Source organism: Pinus tabuliformis, chromosome 9 (assembly GCF_031772625.1).
Source record: "Pinus tabuliformis cultivar Carrire ecotype Pingquan chromosome 9, CPIR1, whole genome shotgun sequence".
NCBI classification, from domain to species: domain Eukaryota; kingdom Viridiplantae; phylum Streptophyta; class Pinopsida; order Pinales; family Pinaceae; genus Pinus; species Pinus tabuliformis.
The window spans coordinates 1,533,118,006-1,533,124,837 of record NC_142307.1 but is presented as its reverse complement, the minus strand read 5'-3'; the positions used below and the strand labels follow the sequence as shown (position 1 = coordinate 1,533,124,837).

Here is a 6,832-nt window from a genome sequence, read left to right as displayed (position 1 = left end):
AGTATGCAATAATTAATCATAATAAGAAACACACCTTTCTTTGAGATTGTTATATAAAAGGGGAGAGTCCATTTTGTATTTCACATATTCATGCTCACTGGAACAAGCCATCTGCAATAGATACACAATAAAATATTAGATTTCTAATAAAAGTCAAACTAGAGAGTTTGAAGGCATGAACTTCAACAAAAACAAATCATGTAGACAACAACAAACAAAAAATTGCAAACTTCCCCTTTGCACATTATCTCTATTGTAGTGTCCTCTCCTCCGCTGAAAGGAAAAAAAGTGGTGTGAATAAGGTTAAAATAAAGACACAAATAGTAATGGCAAGCATAATTCAAAACAAATAATTATTCATAATAGCAAACATACCTCGTCTAGAGTTTGCTATATAAAGATAGACATTCCATTTTGTATTCCACTTACTCATGCTCACCAGAACAAGCCATCTACAACAGATACATAATAAGATATTAGAATCATTATACAAGTTAAGTTGGATAGTTGAATGCAACAATCAATCATAATGTGAAACATACCTGACTTTGAACTTTTTATATGAGTATAATCCATTTTGCATTCTACTTATTCCTTCGCACTGGAAACAACCATCTACAGTAGATAGAAAATAAAATATTAGAATTATAATAAAATTTAAACTAGACAGTTCAAGGCATGAACTTGTGAACCAACTTAATTCAAGCCCATTTATATTCCATGCTATATCTCAAAATATATAAGTTTTCTAAACTAGACATAATTCTTCCAGGAATAAGGCAATCAATGTTATCGTAAGATAAATAAACCTTTATATAAAAGAGATCCAAGCATATTGAAACATATTGAACGTGTTGACATTGGTAACTTGGGTGGTACTCAAAACCCAAGGCTCTAGGGTTGTGGATGAATTGGCACCACAAAGTCACTTGTGGATGTGAAACCATGTATGGATTTGGACACTTGGCACTTGGAGATTGTAGGGCACCCTTAAACGAACAAGGGGCCACTTGTAGCACGAAGAGAGGCCTTGTGGATAGAGAGAAAAGAATTTTTATTTGATTCTGTGGGTGAATTTATCTTAAGTTTCAAGTTGACTTGAGGAGACAATTTAAGAAGGTTAGACATCATCCTAAGGAATGATATAAATAGGAGTGAGGAGGAGCCTCATTCCTCACCCAATCAAGTCACTTATTTCTCATGTGAACACTGAAATAGGAGGTCGAGTCCGCAACCAAGGAGAAAGGATCAAGTATGGTTAGGGTTGGTTTTGGGACTATTTTGGGTTGTGGTTATGCAGGTAAAAGCAACGAGAAGGAGACTAGGTCGAGACTTTTGAGGACAAAATCTGAGCATGAAAACAAAAGCAAGCTCTCTCTAACAGGATGAGATTTCTGAAGTATTGCAAGTGGACGAAATTATGATTATTGGAGGGTCGAGTAGCCTACTTGGCAACCAAGGATAGGCCACATTCATCTACAGTAGGAGCGAAGAAATCAAAGGTTGTTGGAATGGGTTGCAACATGACCTGCTTTAGGTTGCCCTAGTTAGGGAAGAGTTCTTCAGAAAAAGTCTCACTCAGATCCAAGGGTTTTTGAGAGCAGAAGTAGATGTCTACAAGGAGCAGAAGTGCAAGATTGGTGTCATAGTTTAGGATAGTATTTGGAGCAACTAAAAGAACAGTTTTGGGAGTGTTTTAGTGTCTTGCTCCATGACATAAGTACAATCGCTTGAGAAAGAATTTGAGGATAGTTAGAAGGGCAAAAGAAGGGGTGATCAAGAATGATCTTTGAAGGACAAAAGAACGAGGTCAAGGGAGCACCTTGACTAGCCCATGTTTGTCGTTGAACAAGGACTTTTGGCAGTGATAGGTAGCAACCCTCTATGCCCTAAGTTTGCCTCATTCAAGTAGCACATTAGGCAATAGAGGGAAGTGCTGATTTTAGAGTAGCCTGGGATGTTCTCTAGCTCCAAAATTTGGTGGAGGGGCTAGAACACAAGAGATCTCCAAGACCCAGAAATCATTTGGTGAAATTCCACATGGATTGTATTTTATTAAAATAATTAATATTTTAATGGGTTTCCTAAGTAAGGTATGCCTCACTCATCCTTTGTGTCATGTTTGTAAAATGTCTAGTGCATCTTCACCACTTAGCCTTTGTAGCTCCAAAGTTGTGGATGAATTGGCACCACAAAGTCACTTGTGGATGTGAAACCATGTATGGATTTGGACACTTGGCACTTGGAGATTGTAGGGCACCCTTAAACGAACAAGGGGCCACTTGCAGCACGAAGAGAGGCCTTGTGGATTGAGAGAAAAGAATTTTTATTTGATTCTTTGGGTGAATTTATCTTAAGTTTCAAGTTGACTTGAGGAGACAATTTAAGAAGGTTAGACATCACCCCAAGGAATGATATAAATAGGAATGGGGAAGAGCCTCATTCCTCACCCAATCAAGTCACTTATTCCTCATGTGAACACTGAAATAGGAGGTCGAGTCCGCAACCAAGGAGAAAGGATCAATTATGGTTAGGGGCTGGTTTTGGGACTATTTTGGGTTGTGGTTATGCTGGTAAAAGCAACGAGTAGGAAACTAGGACGAGACTTTTGAGGACAAAATATGAGCATGAAAACATAAGCAAGCTCTCTCCAACAGGCTGAGATTTATGAAGTATTGCAAGTGGATGAAATGATGATTATTAGAGTGTTGAGTAGCTTACTTGGCAGCCAAGGATAGGCCACACTCATCTACAGTAGGAGTGAAGAAATCAAAGGTTGTTGGAGTGGGTTGCAACATGACCTGCTTTAGGTTGCCCTAGTTAGGAAAGAGTTCTTTATAAAAAGTCTCACTCATATCCAAGGGTTTTCGAGAGCAGAAGTGGACGTCTACAAGGAGAAAAAGTGCAAGATTGGTGTCCTAGTTTAGGATAGTATTTGGAGCAACCAAAAGAACAGTTTCGGGAGTGTTGTAGTGTCTTGCTCCATAACATAAGTACAATCACTTGAGAAAGAATTTGAGGATAGTTAGAAGGGCAAAAGAAGGGGTGATCAAGATTGATCTTTGAAGGACAAAAGAACGAGGTCAAGGGAGCACTTTGACTAGCCCATGTTTGTTGTTAACAAGGACTTTTGACAGTGATAGGTAGCAACCCTCTATGCCCTAAGTTTGCCTCATTCAAGTAGCACAAGTAGGCAATAGAGGGAAGTGTTGATTTTAGGGTAGCCTGGAATGTTCTCTAGCTCCAAAATTTTGTGGAGGGGCTAGAACACATGAGATCTCCAAGACCCAGAATTATTTGGGGAAATTCCACATGGATTGTATTTTATTAAAATAATTAATATTTTAATGGGGTTCTTAAGTAAGGTATGCCTCACTCATCCTTTGTGTCCCGTTTGTAGAATGTCTAGTGCATATTCACCACTTAACCTTTGTAGACCATACAATTGTAGTTCCTCAGTACATAAAAAATATCAATATAGTTGACTATGAAAGCATAGATAAAACATATAATAATTTTAATAGCAAACAAATGGAGCCATAAATTAGCGAAAGATACTTTTAAGTGAAGTGCATTGCATGTAGATATGTTGACTCACCTTTATTTATGAACAATAACCTCAATTTTCTTTGTCTGCTTCCTTCATTTCCATTTCCGCACCCAAGAAACAAAACCAAGACCAAACTACAAGAAACGTTCAGAAAACAAAAACAAAATAACAAAATAAAGGAAGAGTACAACAAACCCAACAAACAAAACCAATATATACTACAAAAAATAAGAAAAAATTGCAAAACAAAGGAAGACGAGTACAATAGAGCATGGCCATGCTCAAACTCAAACAAAACAAAACATGCAGACAAGAACAAAGAAAAAATTGCAAACATGCCCTCTGCACATCATCTCTCCTGCAATGTGTTGTCCTCTGCGAAAAGGGAAAACAGGCAAGTTGGATAAGGTTAAAATACATAGACAATTAGTCATGTTAAACATATTTCAAAATCAATAATTATTCATAATAGCAAACACACCTCCCATAGAGTTCGTTTTATAATCGTGGACACTCTTTTGTATTCCACTTGCTCATGCTCATCAGAACCAACCATCCACAAAAGATACACAATAAGATATTAGTATCGTTATATAAGTTAAACTAGAGAGTATGCAATAATTAATCATAATAAGAAACACACCTTTCTTTGAAATTGTTATATAAATGGGAAGAGTCCATTTCGCATTTCACATCTTCATGCTCACTTGAATAAGCAATCTGCAATAGATACACAATAAAATATTAGATTTCTAATAAAAGTCAAACCAGAGAGTTTGAAGGCACGAACTTCAACAAAAATAAATCAAGTAGAAAACAACAAACAAAAAATTGTAAACTTCCCCTTTGCACATTATCTCCATTGTAGTGTCTTGTCCTCCGCTAAAAGGAAAAAAAGAGGTGTGAATAAAGTTAAAATAAAGACACAGATATTAATGGGAAGCATAATTCAAAACAAATAATTATTCATAATAGCAAACATACTTCGTTTATATTTTGCTATATAAAGAAAGACATTCCATTCTGTATTCAACTTACCCATGCTCACCAAAACACGCCATCTACAACAGATACATCATAAGGTGTCAGAATCATTATACAAGTTAAGTTCGAGAGTTGAATGCAACAATCAATCACAATGTGAAACATACCTGACTTTGAACTTTTTATATGAGTATAATCCATTTTGCATTCTACTTATTCCTTCGCACCGGAAACAACCATCTACAGTAGATAGAAAATAAAATATTAGAATTATAATAAAATTTAAACTAGACAGTTCAAGGCATGAACTTGTGAACCAACTTAATTCAAGCCCATTTATATTCCATGCTATATCTCAAAATATATAAGTTTTCTAAACTAGACATAATTCTTCTAGGAATAAGGCAATCAATGTTATCGTAAGATAAATAAACCTTTATATAAAAGAGATCCAAGCATATTGAAACATATTCAACGTGTTGAGATTGGTAACTTGGGTGGTACTCAAAACCCAAGGCTCTAGGGTTGTGGATGAATTGGCACCACAAAGTCACTTGTGGATGTGAAACCATGTATGGATTTGGACACTTGGCACTTGGAGATTGTAGGGCACCCTTAAACGAACAAGGGGCCACTTGTAGCACGAAGAGAGGCCTTGTGGATAGAGAGAAAAGAATTTTTATTTGATTCTGTGGGTGAATTTATCTTAAGTTTCAAGTTGACTTGAGGAGACAATTTAAGAAGGTTAGACATCATCCTAAGGAATGATATAAATAGGAATTGGGAAGAGCCTCATTCCTCACCCAATCAAGTCACTTATTCCTCATGTGAAGACTGAAATAGGAGGTCAAGTCCGCAACCAAGGAGAAAGGATCAAGTCTGGTTAGGGTTGGTTTTGGGACTATTTTGGGTTGTGGTTATTCAGGTAAAAGCAACGAGAAGGAAACTAGGACGAGACTTTTGAGGACAAAATACGAGCATGAAAACATAAGCAAGCTCTCTCAACCAGGCTGAGATTTATGAAGTATTGCAAGTGGACAAAATGATGATTATTAGAGAGTTGAGTAGCCTACTTGCCAGCCAAGGATAGGCCACACTCATCTACAATAGGAGTGAAGAAATCAAAGGTTGTTGGAGTGGGTTGCAACATGACCTGCTTTAGGTTGCCCTAGTTAGGGAAGAGTTCTTCAGAAAAAGTCTCACTCATATCCAAGGCTTTTCGAGAGCAGAAGTGGACGTCTACAAGGAGCAGAAGTGCAAGATTGGTGTCATAGTTTACGATAGTATTTGGAGCAACTAAAAGAACAGTTTTGGGAGTGTTTTAGTGTCTTGCTCCATGACATAAGTACAATCGCTTGAGAAAGAATTTGAGGATAGTTAGAAGGGCAAAAGAAGGGGTGATCAAGAATGATCTTTGAAGGACAAAAGAACGAGGTCAAGGGAGCACCTTGACTAGCCCATGTTTGTCATTGAACAAGGACTTTTGGCAGTGATAGGTAGCAACCCTCTATGCCCTAAGTTTGCCTCATTCAAGTAGCACATTAGGCAATAGAGGGAAGTGCTGATTTTAGAGTAGCCTGGGATGTTCTCTAGCTCCAAAATTTGGTGGAGGGGCTAGAACACAAGAGATCTCCAAGACCCAGAAATCATTTGGTGAAATTCCACATGGATTGTATTTTATTAAAATAATTAATATTTTAATGGGTTTCCTAAGTAAGGTATGCCTCACTCATCCTTTGTGTCATGTTTGTAAAATGTCTAGTGCATCTTCACCACTTAGCCTTTGTAGCTCCAAAGTTGTGGATGAATTGGCACCACAAAGTCACTTGTGGATGTGAAACCATGTATGGATTTGGACACTTGGCACTTGGAGATTGTAGGGCACCCTTAAACAAACAAGGGGCCACTTGCAGCACGAAGAGAGGCCTTGTGGATTGAGAGAAAAGAATTTTTATTTGATTCTCTGGGTGAATTTATCTTAAGTTTCAAGTTGACTTGAGGAGACAATTTAAGAAGGTTAGACATCACCCCAAGGAATGATATAAATAGGAATGGGGAAGAGCCTCATTCCTCACCCAATCAAGTCACTTACTCCTCATGTGAACACTGAAATAGGAGGTCGAGTCCGCAACCAAGGAGAAAGGATCAATTATGGTTAGGGCTGGTTTTGGGACTATTTTGGGTTGTGGTTATGCAGGTAAAAGCAACGAGTAGGAAACTAGGACGAGACTTTTGAGGACAAAATATGAGCATGAAAACATAAGCAAGCTCTCTCCAACAGGCTGAGATTTATGAAGT

The 6,832-nt window shown here is 37.6% G+C and overlaps 1 long non-coding RNA gene across 1 annotated transcript; it reads right to left on the bottom strand.

Moving 5' to 3' along the window:
• Positions 1 to 542: 542 nt before the first annotated feature.
• LOC149154460 (uncharacterized) lies at positions 543 to 4,613 on the bottom strand. The gene is made up of 4 exons (XR_016263683.1): positions 4,589 to 4,613; positions 4,032 to 4,432; positions 3,599 to 3,925; positions 543 to 615 (listed from the first exon to the last, which is right to left on the bottom strand). It is a non-coding gene; the product is annotated as an uncharacterized LOC149154460 (long non-coding RNA).
• Positions 4,614 to 6,832: the final 2,219 nt, after the last annotated feature.